Here is a 6899-nt window from a genome sequence, read left to right as displayed (position 1 = left end):
TTAAAAATCATGCCATGGCGGAGTTTTGCACTTCAAAGGGTATTCTTCATGAGTTTAGTGCAGCTTATACTCCTCAACAGAATGGCGTCGCTGAACGTAAGAACCGCACATTGATCGAGACTGCTAGGACAATGTTGGTAGAGTCGCAGTTGCCCATTCCATTCTGGACTGAAGTTGTGGCCTCTGCATGTTATACATTGAACCGAGTCCTTACAGTCAAAAGGCACAATAAGACCTGCTTTGAGCTTCTTCAAAAACGGAAACCAGATTTGTCTTATCTTGAACCGTTTGGAGCTCCATGTACAATCATCGATCCTAATGGAAAGTTTGGGGCAAAAGCAATAGACGGATACTTTCTTGGGTATGCCACTCCTAACTTACGAGTCTGGAATCTAGAGACTAAAAGGGTCGAGGAATGGTCTGAGGTCAGAGTACAAAGGCACACTTTGCCAGTCAAATGTCCTGGTCAGCCTTGGATGTTTGAGTACGATGACTTTTTCAATTCGATCAATGTTGAAGCCGTTGAAGAAAGTGTTGCGGCAAGGATATTTTTCGAGAGTGACAATGCAACAGTTTCACCAGTGGTTCGTCCAATTCTTGTCAATCAAGAACCATCTTTGGTGAATAATAATACTCTCGAGAATGAGGATTTTCATGATGCAACCGAATTGAACGAATCTTCAGTATGATGAATTTCAAGATGCAGATCAAGAAGCTCCAACAACAGCAGTTCATGGTACTTCAGAGGGTACTCCTCCAGTGGATGCCCCTAGAACAGCTGAAGCTACTGCATCATCCTCTTCGTCAATTCCGGGCATTGATTTAGTTGTTGATCTGAATTTCAACAATCTGGGTATAAATATTCCAGTTCCAGATAATCCAGAAACAAGGATTCATAATACCCATACTCAACAAAACATCATGTAACACCTCGAATTTTTGTGTCCAATGATGTGTTAACACGTGTCATTTGATTTCACGTGGCATCTATAATAAATAAAGGACTAATTTTGACAAACCTTGAAAGTATATAAATTCGAGGGTTATAAATGTCAACTAGGGTAAATATACTATATAGTAACCCTAAATAACGCTTGTACCTTCAAACGAATAAATCATAGATCGTACGGAAGCAAAACGCGGAAGAAAGTGAGAGATTACGAGCTACAGGGGTTAACTGTGTCAACATGTTTAATTATACCTCTGAGTGACCCTTTAACGTTCCCAAGGCTTCGTAACAGTATTATACGCTCACTAGAATATACTGTATAAATTCCGCAAAGTTCCGTCTTAAAACGAGAGAGTTATACTCAAATTCGTAAGAGAAGGGTTAAAAGCGTCAACAGTGAAAGTTAAGGCTTTCCAAATAAATAATAAACTAACCGGGGACTTAATAATGCGGGTAAATAACACGAGGCCCCTATCGGTAAATAACCGAGGGCCAAACCGCAAAGTTACCCCTTCGAACCCGAAAGGTCAGGTAAATCATTACGAAAGATTTCGTTATTAATTACCAGGATTTCGTAATCATTTCAAAAGATTTTAAAAATCTGAAAAACAGGCCTCTCGCGACCCGCGTTAAGTAATCGCCTAAGTGTAGGCGGGTCGCGAGCCTCCTAAATTACGCGCCTGATATTTGAATATCAGGCGACCCGCATTAAACAAGCATGGAACTTCCATGCGGGTCGCGTAAAGTGCCCAGATGCAGAAAGTTGTAGTTCCTTGCCTTTTGGAGCTTGTGAACGATCATACACATAATTAATGGAGCATGGGTGCCCCCTACTCGACCCATACACCTTAGGGACACCTGCCCATGATCCATGATCAGTATAGGCCAATGTGGAATGATCTTGGGGTTCATTTTTCACTATAAAAGGCCATGTTGTGGTTACAACATTCACACAACTCAAAACACAATTACTGATCATTCTAAGAAGCTCCCAAGCATCCATCTCTGCTCTATAAGCAAGACTCAACTTCTGTAAGTGATCTAACCCTTTGTGGTTTCACATTTCCTTAGTAAATGGCTAGAAACCAAACCGTCGTAAATACGGTTTGACTTTAAAATAACTCAGTAATGGTTCAGTCTTATGACGGATCAAAAGTAGTTTTGAGTAGGTAATTATGTGGGTAATAAACCTCTAAAAGGGTTCCCCCTGATCACCACTCTAACTATGTCAAATATCGAGTCAAACGTGCGGTTAAAAAGTCAACAGAAAGCTATTTTAGCGATTTATGCATAATCTCTAATGTACATACTAAGGAACCTGTTTTGATAATCATAAAACATGATAATAAGTATATAAACTTGTTTGCGCTCGTTTGAATCGATCATTTGCTATATTGACCCGGTTCGGAGCCGAATGTCGCAAAAGTTTGACTTTTACTTTAACTTCGGTTCTGACCCGTTTTAGTGAGGTATAGATATGCCTTAGAACTCTCTTAGGACCAGGTCACATGTTGGTATAAACCTCTGTGATCGGTTCACACTACTAGAAAATACACATTTCTTGACGCACATTGTGCGTCATAAAACGGTAATTATGACACGCAAATGCGAGTCGTTGATTGAAGAGTCATAAATTTAACATGACATGCATTTGTGTGTCATGTTTTTATGACACACATTTATGACACACCTTCATGACACACATTTTATGACACTCTTTAATGACATACATTCATGACACGCATTTATGACACATATTTATGACATTCATTTACGCGTGTCATGCTTTTAATTATTTAAAAAAATTATAGAATTATTATTTTACCCTAGATGCATATATTATAACAAAAACAATAAATCTATTTCATAAAACAAATACACATATACATACCCAAACTATCCATTAAAAAATCATTTGTCAAATATAGTACAAATATTTTAACGTTAACAAAAAAAATTGTTTGAATACATTTGTGGACACCTAAAATACGGTTTGTCACTTAATAATAAAGGTAGTCGCATAAGTCGGCCAATCTTCACGAATTTCATCCATATCCACAGCCAAGTATTCCGCTACTCCTTCCCTAACCTGAGCAACAATTAAATAAACTAAATCTTAAAAATCAGAATCTATGAACTTAAGCATTAAATGCCAGATTTCTCTAACATGCAGACTAAAATTTGCCTAAACTTACATTGTCATTATCCAAAATATCAACTCCTTTGCAAGCTCTCTCTCTCTCATGAACTTCATCACATAGTAGCCACATTTAGTACTTCATCGTTGACATGGACACTACACAACTAAAAGTATCAAGAAGTGTGAAACTGTTGCGATTTAAGTTTAAAGTAAAGGGTTCTTGTATTTACAGTATCATTCCAACCACAATTTAAATAAGAAATTAAGTGCTCACCCTAGCGTTGACCGAATTGAGTTTAACCCTCATGCTAGTACCACTTCGTGCAGCAAACACAACCATTGCCCTATAAAAATATATCAAAGAATATTTCCGACTCTTATGATAACTTGTATTACTTACATATCAATAATTTTCCTCAACTGCTCATTGACACTGCTAGGCCTTAGGGAATCAAGATAATAGCATGTAGTTGTTTTCAGGTTTAATACTGCCAACACCAATAATTTCTACAAAAAACCAAAAACCAAAATTCAGTCAAAACAAATCAAGATAATAGGCCTTTCTTTACAAACAGTTATTTTGATTGAAAATAGAACCCGGGATTATAGGGCAATAGGATGATGTCATCACCCTTTTTTAAAAACTATGTAAATAATATCACCAAGTCAGAGCATCGAATGACTAGATCTCTCTACCCATCCCGCGTCCTAAGGCCTGCGTAAGCACATCATGTGTTCCACATGTAACCGCTTCAGAACCTCATCTTTTCCTGAATGTGCAAAAAACAGTTGACATGATAAATTAAGTTTGATCACAAATTGTCACAGGTTGTAAAAAACAAAACACATGTAACTATAATCAGACCAACAGACTCGCTGACCCGTTCACCCGCTAACCAGTTCACCCACTGACTCGTTTACTCACTGACCCCGCTGACTAGTTGATCCGTTGACCAGTTCACCCGCTGAGCCATTAACCCACTGACCTGCAGACCCGTTCACCTGCTGAGTCGTTAACCTACTGACCTGCTAACCCGTTCACCCGCTGAACCGTTAACCCGCTGACCCATTCACAATACCTGTTGAAAAAAGATATAGTAAAGAAACGAAAAAGTAGCATGTTGGTTACAATATATCATGTCGGTTTACAATATAACATGTCGATAGGCTAGATGACATACTTCATGTGCAGGTTGTATCTACAAACAATGTGAATTTGACTATATCTGGATCCTTGAGTAATTAATTGAAAAGACTTGATGCAAAGTCAAACTAATTAACACATTTACCAATCTAAATAGCAAATGGTGAGTGAATCATGTAATGGTACCACAAAGATGCTCTATAAAAGTGTGTGAATGGATGACATTAGATCAAAAGAATAACTAACCATTATCTTGCTAGAACAGTAGGCAAGCATCATCCAAGTAACAAGTGATGTTGATATATATATATATATATATATATAACCTGTGGTTATTAGAAGTGTGATTTAGAGTCCTTATAAGAATAATTATAACAACTACATCACACGTTAACCCGCTGACCCGTTCACCCGTCATCATATATCATGCAAATTTGACCAGCCGATTTTGGTCAACAGATACAATTAAATTTTCATGCAAGGATTACAATATTTATTATTAATATAAGTAAGAAAGCCCAACTCACAATTCAAGACATATATCTTCTTCCTTTTCCAGAAACCTTAAATGTACTATCTGCAAATGATAAGACGCAAGAGAATTTAGGGATATTATTATAATATTTTTTTTTTGGTAAACAACTTTTAACTTGCATATAAGAATTTCACGGTCATATCAAAATAAGATGAAACATAACAAGCCTAACAAATTTTTAACAAGTTCTAGAATTGAAGTGACAATAATATTAGACTACTGTTCCTTTCTCAATCATACACTTCAGGTAGCAAATTCATATACGACTATAATCACTATTATTTATTTTTCAAAATCATATGAAGTTACATTCTTTATGAGGATGGCTTCAATCCCCAACATAATCAATCGTGATTATATACTATTCCTAATCCACAGTTATGTGACATTATGTTCCTTTTAACACTTTTATTGAAAATTAATAAGTCACTTACATAAGTGTAATTACACTCACAGTTCACAAAGAAGATGTAACACGCATTTACCTTTAAATATATTAGAAAACAATGATAATTATCAATATCTAGTCCAAATCCATGTATATTATTCTCAAGTCCACCACAATAGCCCAAAAATAGAAACACACACAAGCATTCAAGTGTATGTATGCTGGGGGGTGTTATTCGGTCGAAAGTTAAAGGAACAGTGAAAATATCAGAATGTAAATAGATAGGTTTACCGGCTCCAATTAAACGATAAACGAAAGCATTCAACTGAAATTAGGCTCAATTCCATATTGCATTCACTACTTTTATGAAAATAAAAAAAAAATAAAAAAATGCAATTTCAACAGAGAAACGAAACCCTAACCTCGATCATCGGTTTACTTCAGCAAACAATAGCCAACTGAACCCACCACATTCATTCATGTATCAGTGTGGCTGACATCATTCCCTTCGGTTTCCCTTTAGTCTCATCTTCATCATTTCAGCCCCTTGAGTTCTTCTGTTGCTGCTTCTCCTCCACAATCACATCCACAAACGCCGATGAGGAATAGTAAGAGAGAAAATAGTAGGGGTTCATCAGAAAAAGAAATAGTGTTAGATCAAGCATATTTGGAGGGATTCGGTATTGAGAGGGAATTGAAATTTTTGTATGGGCGGGAAAAAATATTAGGGGGAGGGAAATGATTTTTTTAAATAAACAAGTAAAAAGATCAAATGACCCTTCATTTAACATTTAAAATTAACTGGGTTAGGCTCAAAGGACACACTGTGCAAGATTTTGAAACAATAAATACAAAACTCGTCTATTTTAAAGACAAAGGATACCGCATGAAATTAGGTATATAGATAAATGACAAAACTTGTAATTCACTCTTTTTATTATTATAATTATATTAAGAGATGCGGTTATAGAATCGTATCTTTTGGCTCTTGATTTTTTTCAAAACACTCATAAGATGCGGTTACACAAGAACCGCATCTTTTGACCTATTTTTTTTTCAAAAGGAGCATAAGATGCGGTTAAGAGAAGGGAACCGCATCTTTTGGAAACACCCAGAGCATCTTTTGATCAATTATGTACTAGTGATAGCCATGTGTTCCCTCAGTCTAGCCCTGACTTAGGGGCATAATAGTCTTTTAAACCACCCTAAATGCCCAGTCTAGCCCTGTACATGACATCTAACCCCTGAAGTATAAAAATTTAAAAAAAGCAAATGGTAGATTACCATTTTAGCCCTGAGACACCCCTAGTCTAGGCCTAAATTAGAGCTAAAATGGTAATTAAGCATTTGAGCATAATAGTTCTCAAATGGTTAATTACCATTTTATCCCTGAGTCAGGCGTAGACTGGGGGTGTCTTAGGGCTAAAATGGTAATTTTCCATTTTGCTTTTTTTAAACTTTTATACTTGAGGGGCTAGACGTCGCATACAGGGCTAGACGTCACATACATGGCTAGATTGGGCGCTTAGGGTTGTTTAAAAGACTATTATACATCTAAGTTAGGGCTAGACTGGGGGCAACACAGGGCTATAATGATCTTTTGTACCACACTAGATGCCCAGTCTTGCCGTGTAGGCGGCGTGTATATATATATATATATATATATATATATATATATATATATATATATATATATATATATATTGTTTTCTCATTTTCTTTAAGACGGGGCGTCTAGCCTTG

At 36.5% G+C, this 6899-nt stretch overlaps 1 long non-coding RNA gene across 11 annotated transcripts; it reads right to left on the bottom strand.

The window, feature by feature from the left end:
* Nucleotides 1–2831: 2831 nt before the first annotated feature.
* LOC110917669 lies at nt 2832–5849 on the bottom strand. 11 transcript variants are annotated; one of them, XR_004884724.1, is made up of 7 exons: nt 5579–5841; nt 4761–4810; nt 3971–4168; nt 3752–3859; nt 3364–3596; nt 3145–3253; nt 2832–3038 (listed from the first exon to the last, which is right to left on the bottom strand). It is a non-coding gene; the product is annotated as an uncharacterized LOC110917669 (long non-coding RNA). The 11 variants fall into 11 exon arrangements; XR_002580760.2 differs by having other exon boundaries at nt 3364–3433; nt 3490–4168; nt 5579–5849; XR_002580753.1 differs by adding an exon at nt 4480–4559 and having other exon boundaries at nt 3364–4168; nt 5579–5847.
* Between the last annotated feature and the right edge of the window lie 1050 nt (nt 5850–6899).

This window comes from Helianthus annuus, chromosome 16 (assembly GCF_002127325.2).
Source record: "Helianthus annuus cultivar XRQ/B chromosome 16, HanXRQr2.0-SUNRISE, whole genome shotgun sequence".
Lineage (NCBI taxonomy): Eukaryota > Viridiplantae > Streptophyta > Magnoliopsida > Asterales > Asteraceae > Helianthus > Helianthus annuus.
Note: the sequence above shows the minus strand (reverse complement) of the source record. Positions and strands in the feature narration are given on the sequence as shown.